Source organism: Giraffa tippelskirchi, chromosome 4 (assembly GCF_054371585.1).
Source record: "Giraffa tippelskirchi isolate mGirTip1 chromosome 4, T2T-mGirTip1v1.2.pri, whole genome shotgun sequence".
Classification (NCBI taxonomy): Eukaryota; Metazoa; Chordata; class Mammalia; order Artiodactyla; family Giraffidae; genus Giraffa; species Giraffa tippelskirchi.
The window spans coordinates 165,009,381-165,029,764 of record NC_137278.1 but is presented as its reverse complement, the minus strand read 5'-3'; the positions used below and the strand labels follow the sequence as shown (position 1 = coordinate 165,029,764).

The window sequence follows — 20,384 nt, the reverse complement described above, 5'->3', positions numbered from 1 at the left end:
GCCCCTACCCCCGGGCGACGTGGCTAGTCTTGGCACCCGGGGCAACGGATTTTAGGATGGAAGGAAATTTCCTGCTGACCAGTCTCCCCTCCCCACCCAGAACCTCCAGTTTTGTGTTTGCAGGAGAAGGTAGAGCGTTTCCCTTTACGGTCACTTTAATTGAGCATCTAGGATGTGTAGGCGAGTCAGACCCTTTAAACAATGACAGCACAGCAAGAGAAAAGCTCGCTTAGCGGCTCTGAAGTGCCGGGAGCTGGGCTAGAGGAGAGGGAAGTCGGTCCCCGCAGAGGGCGTGACATGCGTGCCCAGGCGCCGCGAGGGCGGCGAGGATACCCGCGAAAGCGGGGGCATGGGGGGAGCCGGGCGGGAGTGATGGGGGGTGGGGGGACGCGGGCGGGGCTGATGGGGGGTAGGGGGAGGCGGGCTGGGGTGATTGGGCGTGGGGGGTGGAGGGAGCCGGTATGGGGGCGGGAGGGAATCTGGACCACGACCGAGCGTCTGCGAGCGCCGCGTGCCTGCTGCAGCTAACTCCGGAGGGAAGACCGGAGCTAAGCTTGCCAAGACAAATCGGGCAGATCAGATTTGGAGGGTGCCATGCCAAGAAGTTTAGGAACGGTGAGCCGCGAAAGTTGTTTTGTTTAAGCAGGTGGGAGGTTATGTATAGATTTCTGTTTTATTGTTGTCTGACGTTTGAGGGTGTTTCATTGACAAGCACTATCCTCCTTGCCTTGTATGTGTTAACTTATGATTCTCCCAACAATCCAGTGAAGTGGGTACTGTTTTCTCCCTTTAGTGAATGGAGGAATGGGGCACAGAAAAGTAATTTTCTCGTGGGCCCACAGCAGAGAAGAATTAGGGCCAGGATTCAAAGGCACAACTTCTGATTCCAGAGCCCCAACCCCTAACCACTATACCATACTTCCTCTGAATGCAGTCATAAGTAACCGTTTTAAGTCTGGGCTGCCTTGTGATCTGTCCTACAAAGAATCACACTCAAAGTCTTGGGTGGGGGGTGGGAATTAAAGCAATTTAAATCCCTACCTCACACTCTTAAGGTATCAAAGAGAGAATACACATAGTGTAGACCAAATTTCCTAAAATTTCATATTCCTCATCTTATTATTTTCAATTTTTTTCTTATGCCTAGCTCATCTCCTGTCCCCAACTCTCTCAAACCTAACCATGCCTCTCCCACCTTCTCATTCATCTAAACTTCCTTTTGAGAGGTCGTTCTCTTCCTTTTAAGAAGGAATTCTTACTATTCTTTACAGCTCCTGCTTCTCAAGTTTTTACTCTCGCTAATTAATGCCTGAACTTCATAATATGGTCAAAGAGAACTTGGAATAGGAAGATGGCTGGAAACAAAGAAAGAAACCTATGAATTTATGTACTGATTTTTTTTTTGGTTACATAGATACCATGGGCTTTTAACTGTTTTGGTTATATATGTTTTATCTGAAACAATACTGGAAAAGTTGGGATAGAGCAAAGAGTTTTTCATAAAACATTAAATATTTCATTTAAAGAACTGTACTTTATTCTGAGAGTTTAGTGTTAAAATGTCCTAGCTTTTATAAATGATGCTTGTAAGTAAATGGTAGTTTGTTTTTGTTTTGTTTTAATGTCCTTATAGCAAAAGACTAAGGGTAAAATTAAAAGTTGCAAACCCAGTGTTGATACTCAGATTTTAAAAAATCCAAACTAGTGTATGATATTCGAAAGTCTGAAAATCTCTGAACTAAGGGAAAGATGAAGGCAAAATGTTAAGACAAAAGAGATTACAAGTGATAACTGCTTGCTTAGATAAGGAGCTTCAGGATGGTGGGGCAGGTCTGTATTAGTTTCCTAAGACTGTTGTAATGAAGTACCACAAACCATGTGGATTAAAACCACAGAAAGGTACTGTCTCACAGTTCTAGGGTCTAGAAATCTAAAATCAAGGTGTCAGCAGGGACATGATCCCTCTGAAACCTGTAGGGAAGGATGCTTCCTTGCCTCTTTCTAACTTCTGGTGGTGACTGTCAGTCATAGACCTTCCTTGGTTTGTAGCCACATCACTCCAACTTCTGCCTCCATCCTCATATGGTGTCCTCCCTGTGTCTGTGTCTGTTTTCCTTTTCTTAGAAGTTCATTAGTCATATCACATTAGGGTCCACCTGCTGACCTCATCTTAACCTGTTTACAGCTGCAAAGACCTTGTGTTCAAATAATGTCACAATCATAGCTGTTGGGCATTAGAACTTCAGCATACCTTTTGGGGGACACAGTTCAATACATGACAAGATGCTTAACCCACTATGAAAGATGTTTTGACAGAGTACCTATGACTCAGCTCTGCTTAAGTGAGAAGTCTAGAATAGATCCCCAGTTCTCAAGAAAGTTACCTTCAATCTTTGAAACTTTAAGAATGCTAGTTGCCATCTAGGAGAAGACTGTAGAAAGGGAAGAGAAGAGTGAGGCAGAATAGCACCCTAAAGAAACCAACTTCTAAGAGGTAAAGACAGAAGGAGGCTCTCATGAACGAAATGAGGAACAAATAGCCAGAGAAGTCAAAAGGGAACTGGGTGAGGGCGATGTCAAAGAAGCCGCAGGCAAAGGGGCTTTCACAGAGCGGAAGTGGTTATCAAAGCCAAGAGCCATAGAGAGGTCAGATAAGAAAAAGACCAAGAGGCAACATCTGCTGAGTTTGAAGACTAAGAGGTTATTAATGGCCTAGATTAAAATACTCAGTGGAGTGGGAGGAGGGAAGCCACAGAATATCGAAGAATGAATAACAAGTGAGGCTGCACAGATAACGTGTATACTTTACTTCTTACACAGACTTACCCTTGAAAGGAAAGAAGAAACAGTGGCTGGAGGAGAGAAATGGCTGGGTACAGAGCAGGCTGTTCTTATTCTTTTCCAGGGATGAAACTTGAACGTGATTGTGGTCCTGAGGGAGAATCCGGATGAAAAGGTTAGAGATGTCTTAGTCGGTTTTGGCTACTGTAGCTCTATACTGCAGGCTGGATGGTTTCTAAACAACCTACATTTATTTGTTACAGTTCTTGAGGCTGGAAGATCTGGGTGCCAGCATGGTCAGATTCTGATCAAGACTCTTTTGCAAGTTTCACACTGCTGACCTCTCACTCTTTCCTATCTGGTGAAAGGCATGAGGGAGCTCTCTGGGATCTCTTATAAGGGCATTAATTCCATTCATGAGGGCCCCACTTTCATGACCTTAGATCAAGAGCAGAGAGGTTCTACATCCTAACACCATCACTTTGGGGTGTGAGGATTTCACATTTGAATTTGGACAGGGATACAAACATTTCAGTTCAGTTCATTCCCTCTGTTGTATCCGACTCTTTGCGACCCCATGGACTGCAGCATGCCAGGCTTCCCTGTCCATCACCAACTGTCAGAGCTTGCTCAAACTCATGTCCATCGAGTTGGTGATGTCATCCAACCATCTCATCCTTTATTTCCCCCTTCTCCTCCTGCCTTCAATCTTTCCCAGCACCAGGGTTTTTTCCAATGAGTGAGTTCTTTGCATCAGGTGGCCAAAGTATTGGAGCTTCAGCTTCAGCATCAATCCTTCCAATGAATATTCAGTATTGATTTCCTTTAGAATGGACTGGTTTGATCTCCTTGCTGTCCAAGGGACTCTCAAGAGTCTTCACCAACACCCAAGTTCAAAAGCATCAATTTTTTGGTGCTCAGCTTTCTTTGTGGTTCAACTCTCACATCCATACATCAGTTCAGTCCAGTTCAGTTGCTCAGTCGTGTCCGACTCTTTGAGACCCCATTGACTGCAGCATGCTAGGACTCCCTGTCCATCACCAACTCCCAGAGTTTACTCAAATTCATGTCCATTGAGTCAGTGATGCCATCCAACCATCTCATCCTTTGTCGTCCCCTTCTCATCCTGCCTTCAATCTTTCCCAACATCAGGGTCTTTTCAGATGAGTCAGTTCTTCACATCAGGTGGCCAAAGTATTGGAGTTTCAGCTTCAACATCAGTCCTTCCAGTGAATATTCAGGATTGATTTCCTTTAGGATGGACTGGTTGGATCTCCTTGCAGTCCAGGGGACTCTCAAGGGTCTTTTTCAACACCACAGTTCAAAAGCATCAATTCTTCTGTGCTCAACTTTCTTTATAGTCCAACTCTTACATCCATACATGACTACTGGAAAAACCATAGCCTTGACTAGATGGACCTTTGTTGGCCAAGTAATGTCTCTGCTTTTTATTATGGTGTCTAGTTTGGTCATAATTTTTCTTCCAAGGAGTAAGCATCTTTTAATTTCCTGGCTGCAATCACCATCTGCAGTGATTTTGGAGTCCAAAAAAATAGTCTGTCACTGTTTCCACTGTTTCTCCATCTATTTGCCATGAAGTGATGGGACTGGATGCCATGATCTTACTTTTCTGAATGTTGAGCTTTAAGCCAACTTTTTCACTCTCCTCTTTCACTTTCATCAAGAGGCTCTTTTGTTCTTCTTCACTTTCTACCATAAGGGTGGTGTCATCTGCATATCTGAGGTTATTGATATTTCTCCCGGCAATCTTGATTCCAGCTTGTGCTTCATCCAGCCCAGCGTTACAGCCTTGACATACGCCTTTCCTTATTTGGAACCAGTCTGTTGTTCCATGTCCAGTTCTGACTTTGCTGACCTGCATACAGATTTCTCAAGAGGCAGGTCAGGTGTTTGGTATTCCCATCTCTTTCAGAATTTTCCACAGTTTGTGGTGATCCACCACAGTCAAAGGCTTTGGCATAGTCAACAAAGCAGAAATAGAAGTTTTTCTGGAGCTCTCTTGCTTTTTCAATAATCCAACGGATGTTGGCAATTTGATCTCTGGTTCCTCTGCCTTTTCTAAATCCAGCTTGAACATCTGGAAGTTCACGGTTCACGTACTGTTGAAGCCTGGCTTGGAAAATTTTGAGCAATACTTTACTAGTGTGTGAGATGAGTGCAATTGTGTAGTAGTTTGAACATTCTTTGGCATTGCCTTTCTTTGGGATTGGAATGAAAACTGATCTTTTCCCATCCTGTGGCCACTGCTGAGTTTTCCAAATTTGCTGACATATTGAGTGCAGCACTTTCACAGCATCATCTTTTAGGATTTGAAATAGCTCAGCTGGAATTCCATCACCTCCACTAGCTTTGTTCGTAGTGATGCTTCTTAAGGCCCACTTGACTTCGTATTCTAGGATGTCTGGCTCTGGGTGAGTGATCATACCATTGTGATTATCTGGGTCATGAAGATCTTTTTTGTATAGTTCTTCTGTATATTCTTGCCACCTTTTTTTAGTATCTTCTGCTTCTGTTAGGTCCATACCATTTCTGCCCTTTATTGAGCCCGCCTCTGCATGAAATGTTCCCTGGAAAAACGATAGCTTTGACTACATGGACCTTTCTTGGCAAAGTAATGTCTCTGCTTTGTATATGCTGTCTAGTTTTGTAATAGCTTTTCTTCCAAGAAGCAAGCGTCTTTTAATATCATGGCTGCAGTCACCATCTGCAGTGAATTTGGAGCCCTTTAAACACAAGCGTTTCGGAGAAGGTAATGGCACCCCACTCCAGTACTCTTGCCTGGAAAATCCCATGGACGGAGGAGCCTTGTAGGCTGCAGTCCATGGGGTCGCTAAGACTCGGACACGACTGAGCGACTTCACTTTTACTTTTCACTTTCATGCATTGGAGAAGGAAATGGCAACCCACTCCAGTGTTCTTGCCTAGAGAATCCCAGGGACGGCGGAGCCTGGTGGGCTGCCGTCAATGGGGTCGCACAGAGTCGGACACGACTGAAGCGACTTAGCAGCAGCAGCAGCAGCAAACACAAGCGTTTAAATGATAGCAAAAGAGTATGTCATTTGGAAATGCTCTCTCTTACAAGTAGTATAATATCCAACACAGTGTGGCTAAATGATATGCCAATTATCTTGCACAAGAAATCTGGGGTAGGTAAGCCTAAGGTTAGTTTAGCAATTCAACAATGTTACAGTTACAGGTAGCAGCTCTGAATTTCTCTCAACCTTTCCTTTGTGGTTAAAAGAAGGTTGTTGTAGCTTTGGACATTGTGTCCCCACACAACCAATGCCCAGTGGCATGAAATAGGAAGACATCCAAGACAAGGAACTAGAACTTTCATTTTACAAGGAGGAAAAGCATCTTACTCAGAAACCACCCAGCACACCTGCCCTTAGGTTTCATTGGCCAGAACTGGGGCATTTGGTATATTAACCTTACATTAGCTGGGGACTTCCCTAGTGATCCAGTGGTTAAGAATCTGCCTGCCAGTGCTGGGGACACAGGTTCAGTCCTGGTCTGGGAAGATTCCACATGCCACAACTACACTGGTGCACCACAATTACCGATTCCTAGTGCTGCAGTAGATTCTGTGTTCTGCAGTAAGAGAAGCCCAAGCACCACAATGAAGAATAGCCCCTGATCATTGCAACTAGAGAAAGCCTGACTGGTGCAGCAGTGAAGACCCAGCACAACATCTTCAAAGTGCAAAAAGAAATAAATCTATAAATTTGGAATTCTAAAAAGACTTTTAAGATTCAAAGGATAATAATAATAGCTATGTGGTCTCAGTCGAATTATTTTCTTTGAGCTTCAGATTCTTTGTCTATAAAATAAGGATGATGATAGCATCTATTTCTTAAGGTTATTTTGAAGATCAAATGAGATAATACATGTAAAGTACAGGCTGTGCATGCTTTGTAGGAGAGCATAGTTTCGTGAAAATGACCACAGAAGTTGAAACCCTGCAAAGAGATCTTAGGCCTCCCTGGTGGCTCAGACAGTAAAGAATCTGCCTGCAACCAGGAGACCCAGGTTGGATCCATGGGTCAGGAAGATCCTCTGAAGAAAGGAAGGGCTACCCACTCCAGTATTCTTGTCTGTAGAATTCCATAGACAGAGGAACCTGGTGGGCTACAGTCCACGAGTAGCAAAGAGTTGGACACGACTCAGTGACTATCACTATCACTTCTATCAAAGAGGTCTTAATTCTCGGTGGGAAAAACTACAGCTGTTCTGTTCTTGATCTTTAAAAATGTTTGCCAAAATATTTAAAGCTCTCTTGCTGTTGGTTTTAACTGTCTAAAGAAATGAAAAAATAGACTTCATATTTATTTGTTCTACTGTTATTTAAAACAGCAGAACCCATTGAAGATGAAAATTAAATGTTTTGGGTTGGTTTTGTGGTGTTTTTTTGGTACAAAACTTAACCAAGAGTTGAGGTTTTTTGGTGTAAAACTTACCAAAGTTTTTTTTTTTTTGGTAGGAAACTGAACAATGCTTGCCTTCTTGTAATATAACATACTGTAAGAAGTAAGCATCTATTCTGTGCCTTAGAAAATGATCATACTGCTTTCTAAGTTTGGATCAGCGTCCCATATTCTATCCTTAATACTTTCAGCATCATGAAATACCTTAGTTTCTTCAATGTGAATTTTTTTGCCTGTGTCAATCCCTCTGGAACATCTCCACCCTCATCACAATGACTTTCCTGATTTATGTTTGTAAAATCACCTTTACTCAATTTTTCTGTCTGCGTAGCTAGCATTGAATAGTGACAGTATCATCCAACAGCCAGCTATTTTTTCTCTACCTCTATTTACCTTTGATGTGAGTTTCACTGCCACCGTTATCATTTGTTTGTTGTTTGTTTTGGCTTTGTTGGGTCTTCGTTGCTGCTTGCAGGCTTTCTCTAGTCATGGCGAGCTGGGGCTACTCTCTAGTTGGGGTGTGTGGGCTCCTCATTGCAGTGGCTTCTCTTGTGGAGCACAGGCTGTAGGTGGGTGGGCTCAGTACTTGCGGCTTGCAGGCTCTAGAGTGCTGGTTCAGTAGTTGTGTTGCACGGTGTGGCACAAGGGGCTTGGTTGCCCTGAAGCATGCAGAATATTAGTTCCCAGATCAGGGATCGAACCTGCATCCCTTGCATTGGCAGGTAGATGCTTAACCCCTGGACCGCCAGGGAAGTCCCCATTTTTGTCTCTTTTGCCAGCTCTTTTTGTTGGCCAATTCTGTTATCCGTTTTTGTAGATGTCACATGAGTTTATCACTGGGAATTAAGGAAGCAATATAACTACATGCTTTGCTATCTGTACATAAACTGAATAACAACAGTCCAGTGACCAATCACTTACAGACTGTAAGAGAAGTGACATGATTGGTCACTGATCATGCTGTTATCAGCATAATAATTTTGTGGACTGAAAAGCTAGCAGCAAAGTTTATACTTATCCAGTTACTCACAGTTGGTATACTGTGGTAACAGTTTTGAACTGTGTTGTAGGGGGACTGATGTTATTAAACTATACTGTGGTGCCTGAAATGTGTGCTGACACTGTACACAACAAGGAAAGTGCTGTGCTTAAGTAGTGCCTGGCATGTGGTTAGCAGGTAGTACATAATAGATGGTTTCATTTCTGTCATTTTCATTACATTACTACTGTTTCTACTCGTCCTGAGCTATAGCCAGTCCTATAGCCACTGCAGAGTCAGCCCCAGAGGGAGGGGCTGGTGCTGAGAGGCGGCAGACAGTGCAGTATTTTCAGCTAAGAGTGTAAAATTGCCATGTCCAAGGGACACCTTAATCTCAGTTGAGGACTCAGGCCAAGGGCTTATTGGCAACAGTCTGAGTGGGGTTTTGAGGAGCGCCAGCAGGTGGGCAGAGCTTAACAGCAGAGAGTGTGGGCAGGCGCTGTTCCCACCATGAAGGAGGCAGACGGTGTCTGAGAGGTCTGCTCCTGATCACAGGGCTCCAGCCATGGCTAGAGCAGCAGCCAAGGCGTGGAGAGGAGGGCACTGGCAGGATCAACACAGGACTGCAGGCTAGGGAGAGCCTACACCAATGACCAGAGCAAGGAACTGGCACAGAAGCCAAGGAGGAAAAGCAGTCATCTCATGGGGGAGAAGGGGACTGCAGCATGCTAAGATTCAAGCATAGGCATGATTGCTGCAGCTAATGGAGTGGCAAAGAAGGGACAGAGCATCTGAGCTCCAGACAAGGAGAGGACCCATCACTGAGCCCTCATCAGCCAGGGAGAGGGAATTGAAGCCCTCAGGGTCCTGTTTCCTGCCCTCATGCAGTTGATCTTGAGCCCAGCCCCTGGAGACGGAGGCAATAAATAGAGCTCATTAGCCTGTCCCAGGGCAGTAAGTCACTGCTTCTATCCAATCCTGCTCCCTTTCTTTCCAGTCATGTTTATCAGCTTTTATAGACTTTATCTTACCTACTTATATACAAAGTAAAACATTCAGCCAAGGCAGGCTCATTGGGTAAAAAATGATAAATGTTTGGCTTTCAACCAATAAGAAATAAACATGGAATAATAATAACTCAGATAATTGGAGTTGTGTTGACTAATGACAGCACAAATCGAAAATGCATATAGATCGCATAGGGCTGCATTCAAGCAAGTAACTGAAAGCTGACCAGAGCAACTTAACTGGATCCAGGTTTATCTTCCTCACATGGTTATATGCTCCATAAATAGTCAGCTCAGGCTGCTGTGGTGACTCCCAGAGCCATCAGGACTGAGGCTCCTCCTGTGTTCTTTCTTGTTGTTCTTGTTTAGTTGCTAAGTCATGTCCAACACTTTGCAGAACCTGTGGACTGTAGCCTGCCTGGCTTCTCAGTCCATGGGATTTCCCAGGCAAGAATACTGGAGTGGGTTGCCTTTTCCTTCTCCAGGGATCTTTCCAGCCCAGGAATCGATCCCGTGTCTCCCAAGTCTCCTGCATTGGCAGGTGGATTCTTTACTGCTGAGCCACCAAGGAAGCCCCATTCTTGCTCAGTTCAGTTCAGTTCAGTTCCTCAGTCCTGTCTGACTCTTTGCAACCCCATGGACTGCAGCACGCCAGGCTTCCCTGTCCCTCACCAACTCCCAGAGCTTGCTCAAGCTCATGTCCACTGAGTCAGTGATGCCATCCAACCATCTCATCCTCTGTCGACCCCTTCTCCTCCTGCCTTCAATCTTTCCCAGCATCAGGGTCTTTCCAGTGAGTCAGTTCTTTGCATCAGGTGGCCAAAGTATTGGAGCTTCAGCTTCAGCATCAGTCCTTCCAGTAGGTATTTAGGACTGATCTCCTATAGGATGGACTGGTTGGATCTCCTTGCAGTTCAAGGGACTCTCAAGAGCCTTCTCCAGCACCACAGTTCAAAAGCATCAATTCTTCAGTGCTCAGCCTTTATGGTCCAGCTCTCACATCCATACACTCTTGCTCTGTCCTTAATTATCACATCAGGACCGCTGAATCACACAACGCCAGGTCACAGATATTTTCCATTTGCTTGTCTGGATCTATACTCCTCTTTAATTTGCTCAGTGCCCTGAGATTGACCTAAATGTATTGCATCACTTCAGCTCTCCAGGTCTCTGGCTTCCAGTTGGGTTTGGCCAATGAAAGGCACTACCCACAGAAAATTGTAAGGTTGGGGTAATGAACCTCCTCATCCATTTCTTGGGGTGAACAGAGGCTGCTCCTCTCAGGCAGCCCTTCCCCGCAGCTGTTTTCTCTTGGTCCTGGTAACCACTCCCTTCTCCTGCCCACAGGACTGGAAATGTTCCCTGCATTGCTAACCCCAGGCTACAGCCTAGACTCTTAACTATGTTTCCTAACACCAACTACACCTTTTCAAATAGTGCCTGTTTTCCAAGTCTCGACCATCAGCCCGTTGGAGTGAGCCTTGTGTGTCCTGTTGGGACCCTGACTGATTCAACATGGCGATCTCTGTGCACAGCCAGCAGGACCATAGGCAGCAGCACAGGGTGGTCCTTTCAGCCACAGGGTGTTGAGATGGCTACTCCACCTCCAGGCTCCAAGGATGGATTTCAGACAGGAGGAAAGGGCAAAAGGCACCAAATGGCTCTTTGCCAAGAAAACAGTAGCTTTCCAGGAAGTCCCAGACAGCCAACTTCAGCTCACATGCTGCTCTGGCCGCAGGACCTTGGAGGAGGTGTGAGTACTTTTCACTGGACAATCGCCGCTTCAAATGAGTGTTTGTATTAGTTGGCCAAAAAGTTTCTTCAGCTTGTAAGTAAAAATAAAAGACACATTTTTCATTTTCCCCAAGAACTTTATTGAACAACATTCCATATAGATTTGTTCCACTCCCTTCTGCCATTTTTCAGGCAAGTTCATAATTCTATCTTCCCAAAACTTTTTATATTTGAAGGGAAGAAGCAGAGAGGTTACTAAGCAGTACCAGGCTACCAGTGTTGGCAGCAGCATATAACTCATGTGGACTTAAAAAAAAAAGTCACCAATTGCTCGCTGTTACAATGTCTTTCTTTTGTTCATACTTTGAAGTGTCTTCCTGCAACAACACTAATAATAGCTTACATCCTAACCCTAGTCCTTAGTGCTTTACATGCATGATGTTTTTTAACCCTCACAAGAAGCTTCTTCACCTTATAGATGAGGAAACTGAAAGTGGGCTCTTCAGGAATGTGTAAGTATAACACCTGAGCTGACACCTAGATCTCTGTCAGTCTCCAGAGCCCAGGCTGGTAACCACTGCACTTCTCAGGGTGCTCCTATATCCTGCATCTCTTTCTATTCCCATTTCTTCCACAGAGGAGAATCTATGCATCCAGTGTGGAAATCCAGGTCATAGATAATAAGCCTCTTGCATCTTCAGAACATGGCCCATCAGAAATAAGGGAGAATCTGCAGTTGGAGGCAGTAAGGGATCAGGGAGAAAGTGTACCAAGAAGAATGACAGAGAGATTTGGGTCCGTATGGAAGTTAGTATAATCAGCAAGCAGGGTCTATGAAACAACATAATCATTATTTTGTTTCTGAGTCCCCTTCTTGGGTGCTTTGTTCTCATACTCTCTGAACCTCCTTATTCACCACCTCTTTCACTGGGTCAGGCACTTTGCTAAGTGGATGAGAGATGGGAAGGAGAGAAAAACCCAGCCTTTGGAGAAAACTGAACTGGGCAAGTGTGGAGCTTGGAGCTTGGAGCTTCGGAAACAGCAGTGGCCAGCCCTGAGCCAGGAAATGTTGGTATTTTGTTCATGTAGTTGCAGTGAGGGTTGGAGCAAGAGTACTTAGCCCACAGTACCCCAAGCTATCACCCGGAACCTTCTGACTTCCTGCAGGTGATCAATATATAAAATGTATCTTTGCTACAACCAAAGATAAATATCTTAATAACCACGCCAGTTAGCTGAAACATTGAGGAGAGTTGTGGTTTAAAACAGGTTCCTGGCAGTAAAGAGAAAAGAGGAATAGCGTAAAGTCAAGTCTGCTCCAAAGAAAGGTGACACACTTGCTGGTGTAAAGGCTCTTTGTTGTTCTTGTTTACTTACTAACTCCTGTCTGACTCCTTTGCAACCTCATGGACCGTAGCCCACCAGGCTCCTCAGTCCATGGAATTTTCCAGGCAAGCATATTAGAGCAGATTGCCATTTTCTAGTCCAGGGGATCTTCCCAACCCAGGGATCAAACCTGGGTCCTGTGTTTCCTGCATTGGCAGGCAGATTCTTTACCGCTGAGCCACCAGGGAGGCCCTAGGATAGGGTATCCAAGAGAATGACACAGGGCTGCCAGTCATTCTCTACAGTGCTTCTGAAGGATGACCTTGTTGGCTTTTTTTTTTTTAATTTTTGGCCATGCCATGCTGCCTGCAGGATCTTAGTTCCCCGGGCCTTCGGTAGTGAAAATGCTGAGTCCCAACCACTGGACTGCCCGGTAATTCACTTGAAGCAAGACCAAGTGAAGAAATAACTATGGATACAATTTAACCCCAGAGTTGCTGCCCCAAATCCTAGTATTTGAAACACTCCTCAAGTAAGAAACAGTTGCAAAGCATTGAACAGAAATTCCAGTCCCTTCTTGTTACTATATTGCTGTGGGAACTTGGACTTTTACTTGCTCAAAGGCTCAGCTTGCTCATCTGCAGACTGGGGCAAAAAACATCTGTTCAACTTACCTAACAAGAATGTTATGCAGACAAAAAAAAATAGAATATATGAAAATGCTTTCTTAGTGTTCGAAGTTCTATACAAATGGAAGCTGGTCTAGATACTCTGACTCTGCAGGTTCAAGTCTAAAACCAGCTCCCAGTAAATCCTTCAGAGCCACAGTGTTCATTACAGTAGCCACTAGCAACACTGGCTATGAGAACTTAATATGTAACTAGTGCCACTCAGGAACTGAATTTTAAATTGTACCTAGTCTTAATCAATTTCAGTTGAAAAACTGATTCATGATCCAGTTACTGGAAAAGTTTGAAGTGTGTTTGGAGCAACCTGAGCATGTGAATCTATTTTTAAATCGTAAATATTATAAAATCTAAATACATATTAGTTGTTTCTGATGAAATTTAGTGTTGGAATTGAGACGTGTTGCAAATGTAAAAGATACACTAGATTTTAAAGGCTTCATACAAAACAAAAAGTGTAAAATGTCTTGTTTATTAACAAGTTTTATGCCAATTGAATGTTGAAATAGTATTTTTAATATATTGAGTTAAATAAAATTTATCATTAAAATTAATTTGACCTCTGTGTTTTTCTTTTTTGTGAAGGATTTTTTAAATGCTTTATTTTTAAATTGGAGGATAACTGCATTACAATGTTATGTTAGTTTCTGCTTTGCAACAGTGTGAATCAGTTCTATGTACACATAGATCCCTTCCCTGTTAGACCTCCCTCCCACTCCCCCAGCACATGCCACCCCTCTAGGTCATCATAGAGCACCAGGCTGAACTCCCTATGCTATATAGCAGCTTCCCACATCTGTTTTACACATGGTAGTGTATGTGTGTCAGTGCTGTTCTCTCAATTTGTCCCACCCTTTCTTTCCCCCACTATGTCCACAAGTCCGTTCTCTACGTTGGCATCTCTATTCCTGCACTGCAAATAGGTCCATCAGTACCATTTTTCTAGAGTCCACATATGTGTGTTATTATACAATATTTGTTTTTCTCTGACTTACTTCACTATACTTTTTTTAAACTAAGAGCTTTTTTTTTAAAATTTATGTGTAATTAGAAGATCATGGCTTTACAATATTGTGTTAGTTTCTGCTACACATCAACATGAATCAGCTGTAGGTATACATATGTCCCCTCCCTCTTGCACATCCTTCCCACCTCCCATCCCATCCCACCCTTCTAGGTTGTCACAGAGTACCAGGTTTGAGCTCCCTGATTAATACAGCAAATTCCCATTGGCTATCTATTTTACATATGGTAATGTATATTTTTCTTTCTTACTCTTTCAATTTGTCCCTCCTCCACCTTCCCCCACTGTATTAATGCACATATATGAAATCTAGAAAGAAGGTACTGATGAACCTATTTGCAGGACAGCAGTAGAGACACCGACATAGAGAACAGACTTGTGGACACAATATTTTTCTTAAAGCAACTACTGGAAAATTTTAAATGGCAATGTGGCTTGCATTATATTTCTGTTGGGCAATATCATTTTAGATGGAGGCAGTGAGCAGAGGCAGACTCATTTCCTTGTAGGAACTAGGGAGAGAAGCCACTGCTGAATACATTCCATGATCCCAGGCAAAGCGCTGGCACGGTTTCCTGGGTTTCTGAGAATAAATGGCAGGAACACAGAACAGCACTGAACTGGGTGGGGTTGATGCACTGCCTGATTCCTTTCCATGTTCAAGCACAAAACACATCTAGAAACTTTCTGTCGCTATCATTGCCTTGGCAGAGGAGACCACAGTTGTTATCTGGGTTTTGACTTGGAGACGAAAGGATTCTAATGACTAGGGCATTTCAGGCAAAGCTAGCGGCCATGAAGACAGTCTTAAAATTGGTATGCACTTAACTTCTTCACTTCTGCCCTCAATATTTACCTGAGACCCAGTGTGTGGTGGAAATTCACCCTCCAAGCATCTGCTTTTCTCTGGTTTTGCATCTTTACCTCCAGAGCAGCCTTGTTTTCAAAATGATTTGCGGGCTGCCGGAGGAGGCTGCAAAAGGAAGTCTGGCCCATCAGAGCCAGCCAGCCAAGCACATCTGGAAGTGGTTTCAGGGGCCTCCTCACTCGGCCAGCACAGCGCCTGGATTCCCAGCTGCTTGGAGCAGGGGTGGAAGAAACCCGATCCGCTCCAAAGTCGACGCAAGCAAGGGAGGTGCAGTGGGGGAGCAGGACTCTCTTGGAAACAGAATATTGGCCTCAAGGCTCTCCAGCCCTTTGAGATTTCCAATGGGATCTTAGAAGCAGCTGAAGCACCATGAAGGGTAGTACCCTGGGGCCAGCCACGATTTGAACGCTCTGCCCTGCAGCTCTTTGGACGGACGAACCCAGAACCCTGCCCTCACCGCTCACCAGGTAAACAGAAATTTACAACAGGGTGACAGCCTGTCTATTTCACTGTGGCCTGCTGGCAACTGTCCTTTATTTTGCTGTAGCTGCAAGAAAGTAGATCTGAGGTCGACTGTCCCACGCAAACCGCCTTCAGGCGCCCCCAGCTGATGTTTGTAGCATGCCAGCGGAATCTTCTTCATTTTTCTTGCCATCGCCGCAAATCCAAAATAGTATGCAAGTTTTTCACATCCTGCATTACTTTTCCAGACCTGGATTTATCTCCATCTCCCTACCCACCAAAGAGTGTTGATTTACTGTTTTCCTCATGTTTTCAGTGTGGAAATCATTGGTTAGCTAGGACTTGATAAATGCTAGCATTTAAGGCAGGTATGTTTCTGAACCACAAAAGATTTAATTGAGTTATGAATCATGTTTTCGGAATCCGTCCTAGGAAGCTGTTCTGAGGGCCCCAAGTCCCCCTCCCCTTCCCCCACAAAGAACTAGCGATCATATGAAATCTAAATAAGGCTTATTGTAAATACAGTAATCATAGTGTTCAGGCTGAAAAATGCTTTTTAATGTTCAAAAAATGTCCTCTTATGTTCACTTTATGAACAAGAATAATACATTGGCTAAGCCTGATATAGCCTGATATGTAACTTATGACATAAATTAAGAAGGGATACTTAATATAAGAGGAAAAAGAGAGGAAGAAAATATGATATCCAAACATGATGAATGTGCTGTGGAAAAGGCAGGCCCTAGCTGTTTGGCCCTGTGGAGCCAAATATCCCAAGCGACACTGGTTTGTTTGTCTTTTCCTCCTAATGTTTTGATGTTGCATCCATACACAGAATGCTTTTGCATGCTGCATAATGGAATTCTGGGTCTCCATCTAACTCAGAGCTGTGCAGGGCAGTGGTGAGAACATGGGCTCTGGGGTCTGACTCACAGAGATGAATCTTTGCACTGCCACTTACAAGCTTTGACTCTGAGTGACTCTTCTTATTTGTAAAATAGGAATCAAGCGACATCATGTGTCTGAATGTGTTGTGTGCTCAGTCTCTCAGTTGTGTCCGACTCTTTGTGGTCCCACACGCTGTCCATGTTCCTCTGTTTGTAGAATTTTCCAGGCAAGAATATATTCCAGGGTATCTTCCTGACCCAGGGATTGAACCCATGTCTCCAGAGTCTCCTGCATTGGCAGTCGCTCAGTCATGTCTGACTCTTTGCGACCTCATGGACTGTAGCCCGCCAGGCTACTCTGTTCATGGGATTCTCCAGGCAAGAATACTGCAATTGGTAGTCATTCCCTTCTCCAGGGGATCTTCCCAACCCAGGCATCAAACCCAGGTCTCCTGCATTGCAGGCAGATTCTTTACCGGCTGAGCCATCAGGGAAGCACCAAGGGTGACAAGTGACTAACACTTTTACTTTTGTGTGTCTAGAAGGACATAATGCAGGATCCACAGAGTAGTGAGCCCTCGGGGAGGGAAGGAAGCTTCTCTAGTGGTGCTGCTGATGATGCTGGGGGTGGTGAAAGTGACCACACATCCTGCACCGGGCCATAGCCCCGCTTTGGATACGTGGTTCCCCCCAAAAGTCCAGTCACCAGATGTTCCTCACATCCACCCAAGTTGTCTCTCCAGGGCCCGACATTCCTCCTTCTCTTCAGACACCTCTCCTTCTTTTTTCCACTCTGGCTCTCTTTAGTTCTCCTGCCTCTTCCCTCTCTGAGAGAAAGACACACTTACCAAGCCACAGCCCTCACCGTTTCACTTCATAGTTCCCAGGGAGCTTGATTCTAAAGACTTCTTTCATTTCAGCATCTGCCAAAGAATGTTCCAAAGGAGATAGTCCCGTGAGGAAAATATGTTCTGTGAGCCATATCCTCCTCTCAGCACGCTCAAGTCACGATGGCATTTTTAAAGTCCTAAGAAGTTCAGCAGAAACCTCCTTGTTTGTTTAACACTGCAGTTCCCAGTTGATGCTGAGCCATTTTATCACATCACATAGCTTAACATGTTATTACTCTGCAATATACTATTCTTTTTAATTTAATTTTTATTTTTGGGCCATGCCACATGGCATGTGGGATCTTAGTTCCTCAACCAGATATTGAACCTGTGCCCCCTGCAATGGACGCATGAAGCGTTAACCCCTGGACTTCCAGGGAAGCCTTACAATATCCTCTTCTGCCCACACCTGTTTTTATCTTGGTTCCTCTTATGGATGTCCTACTTCCTACCTCCCCTGGCGAACACCCAAGATGATTGGTCATACGTGACATATTGATATGTACAAAGTCTGGCCTAAGGCAGGCAGCAGGAATCAGCAAACGTTCATTGCAAAGGGCCGTATGAGGAGCTTTCAGGCCAGGTGGTCATCACAATGGCTCTGTTCTGCGGAAGTCATGTGGAATCGGCCATGGAAAAAACATCAAACATCAACATCAAAGAATAAGCCTGGCTATGTTCCCACAAAACGTTATTTAAAACAAACAAACAAACAGTGATGGGCAGGATCTGGCTGTAGTTTGTCGACACCTGATCTAAGGCCATGTTGTAAAAGAATGCTTGAATCCAACACAGGAGAAAGCAGGATGGGTCCTCTGCAAAATGAAGACTTCCCTATCCTGTGTATTTTGGTGGATCTGGAGTAAGACCTTCATGCTCTGGCAAAACGTAAAAAGGCCAGAGGTGTCTTGTTGAAGGTCAAATTCCTGAGTCCTGGTTTTGTCCTTTTTCTTCTCTTCAAGTGAACCTGTGCTCCTGTCCTGTTGATGGCTCTGTAGCCTGCCTGGTTTAAGCTGAAGTGCCCTACTGACTGTGTTTTATGCACCTGTGAACTTCAGAGTCGAGTCTTAGAGAATTCCGTGAAACCACAGAGCTTCTTGGCAGGTCTCTTAACCTCTCTGAGATTCAGTTTCCTGGGATAAACTGGAAAGAATAACCTTAAAGTGTTGTTGTGGGAATCAAATTAATTAATTTACATGCAAAGGTCTTAGAACAATGTCTGGTTAATGGAAATTACTATGTAAGTGTTTCCTATTATCTTCGTAATGCATTGTTTCATTTAATCTGCAAAACAGTCCCATTTCACAGATTGGGTTTTGTAAATTGCCCAAGATTACACAGTAAGAAATGAGGCAGAACCAGGATTCAAAGTCACAAAGCCTGTGTTGTTTCCACTCAGGTATATGCTCTGCTGGATTTAAGTCATTCAAAAGTACATTTTAGGAGCCCTCACTTTTATCTTCCTTTTGATTCCCAGGTCCTTTCCCATTACTCTTTACTTGAATCCATGGCAGACATGATTAATCAATCACAGTGCTCTCTTTTTCTTTCTTTCTTCCTTCTTTTCTCTCTCTCTCTTTCTTTCTTTTACTGAGTCTGGTGATAGCTTTAGACGCCATCTCCATTTATCAATTCTGAAAGCTCCTACCAACTGATTAGAGTTGGCATGTAAAATAAAACTTATGGGCTCTGATTTTTGGAATACTTTTCTGGAGTCCTTCCCAGTTTTGCCTTTTCTTCCAAGGCAGAGCTAATCCCCTTAGCAACTGCCAGGTCTCAAAACATTCTTTCCAGATTTGGCCGCAGCCCCAAACTCTGGCATCTGGTAAACAACTCCCCTTGCAAGATCCTCCTTGCCACCACTCAGGGCCTTTCCTAGGGATTCCCTCTTTCCAACACTGACTGTGAGGTGACACCCCAGCTGCCTCTTTCTTGCCGTCCTGCAGTCAGGCCTATGGGCTCTGAATGCTCAAGGCTTGACTATTACTATAGGGAAACCACAACACAGAAGTCACTCAGCCTAGGAAAGCTTACAGAGGTGCAGAGGATACAGTTCTGGGCCTCCTTGCTGTGAAGGTAAGAGAAAGGCCAAGAATAAAAGCAGAGGGCTTGGGTCTTCTTCTTGGCCTTTCTCTTATTTTTCTTAGATGTGATAATGGCATTGTGATTATACAGGAGGATGTCGTTGTCTTAAGAGATTCATGATGAAGTATTCAGGGCTGAAGAGCCGTGTGTGTGCGTGCAGGTGTGCGTGTGTGTAAGGAGGGAGGCAGGAAGTGGGGAGAAAGAGAGAAACGAAGTATGGCAACATGTTACCAATTGGTAAATCTGGTGTAGGGTATATGAAAATTCATTCTTTCAGCTTTTTGTAGACATGAAATGTCTACATTTCAAGAGAAAAGGAAAATCAAACAAAAAATAAGGATACTAAAGCTGAGTGTATGTTTCCAATTAATTTGATATAACTATTAAACAATAAAGATAGTCACTGTGACAGCTGCACCAGTGATGGATTGGGGAAGGGGAGGGAGCAGAGATTTCAGAGGCAGAAAGTCCAGGCGGAAAGTTCCTGCAGAGTTAATGAGTAGATGAGGCAGGATAGAAAGGAGAGGGATTAAGAAACACGAGGTGAAACTGTCAGAATCAGAGGTTGGTTGGATGAGGAGGGATTGGGAGGAAGCAGGGGAGGATGCTCAGGGAACACTAGAGGAGCTTCTGTGGGGCAGGTGCTGATTTCAGGTGAGAACAGATGATATTTGATGTTCTTGTGCAGCTTCCTGGAGGAGAGGGCCATTTGCTCATCCCCCAATCTGTAAATATTTTTGAGAGTTTATATCTCCAGGCACTTGTGCTGGGCATATGGCAATGAACAAAAAACAGACAAAATACCCTACATCTAATGGAACTTGTAGCCTATTGTTGGATGTTGGTGGTTTAGTCGCTAAGTCAGTGTCCAACTTTTACAACCCCATGGACTGTAGCCTGCCAGGCTCCTCTGTCCATGGGATTCTACAGGCAAGAATACTGGAGTGGGTTGCCATTTCCTTCTCCAGGGGATCTTTCTGACCCGGGAATCAAACTCAAATCTCCTGCATTGCAGGCAGATTCTTTACCAACTGAGCTATGAGGGAATTCCCTACTGTTGGGGGGGCAGACAATAAGCCAGTGAAAAATGGGCAGTATATTGGATGGTGGTCATTGCTGAGAAGACTATGGACTTCCCTGGCAGTCCAGTGGTTAAGACTCTGTGCTCCCAATGCAGGGGGCATTCAGTCCCTGATTGGGAAACTAAGCA

General features: G+C 44.3%; 1 protein-coding gene across 9 annotated transcripts in view; it reads left to right on the top strand.

Annotated features, from left to right (window-relative positions):
- Positions 1–20,384, top strand: part of GLT8D2 (glycosyltransferase 8 domain containing 2) — a 56,327-nt gene that overhangs the window by 171 nt on the left and 35,772 nt on the right. For 4 of the 9 annotated variants that reach the window (XM_081595595.1, XM_081595594.1, XM_081595603.1 and 1 more), the window contains exon 1: positions 15,182–15,317. The gene's annotated coding sequence lies outside the window, so the exon portion shown is untranslated. Of the gene's footprint in view, positions 1–488; positions 616–2,256; positions 2,495–2,820; positions 2,957–15,181; positions 15,318–20,384 lie in introns of those variants that run through there. The other 5 variants (XM_081595597.1, XM_081595599.1, XM_081595602.1 and 2 more) reach the window with 5 other exon arrangements.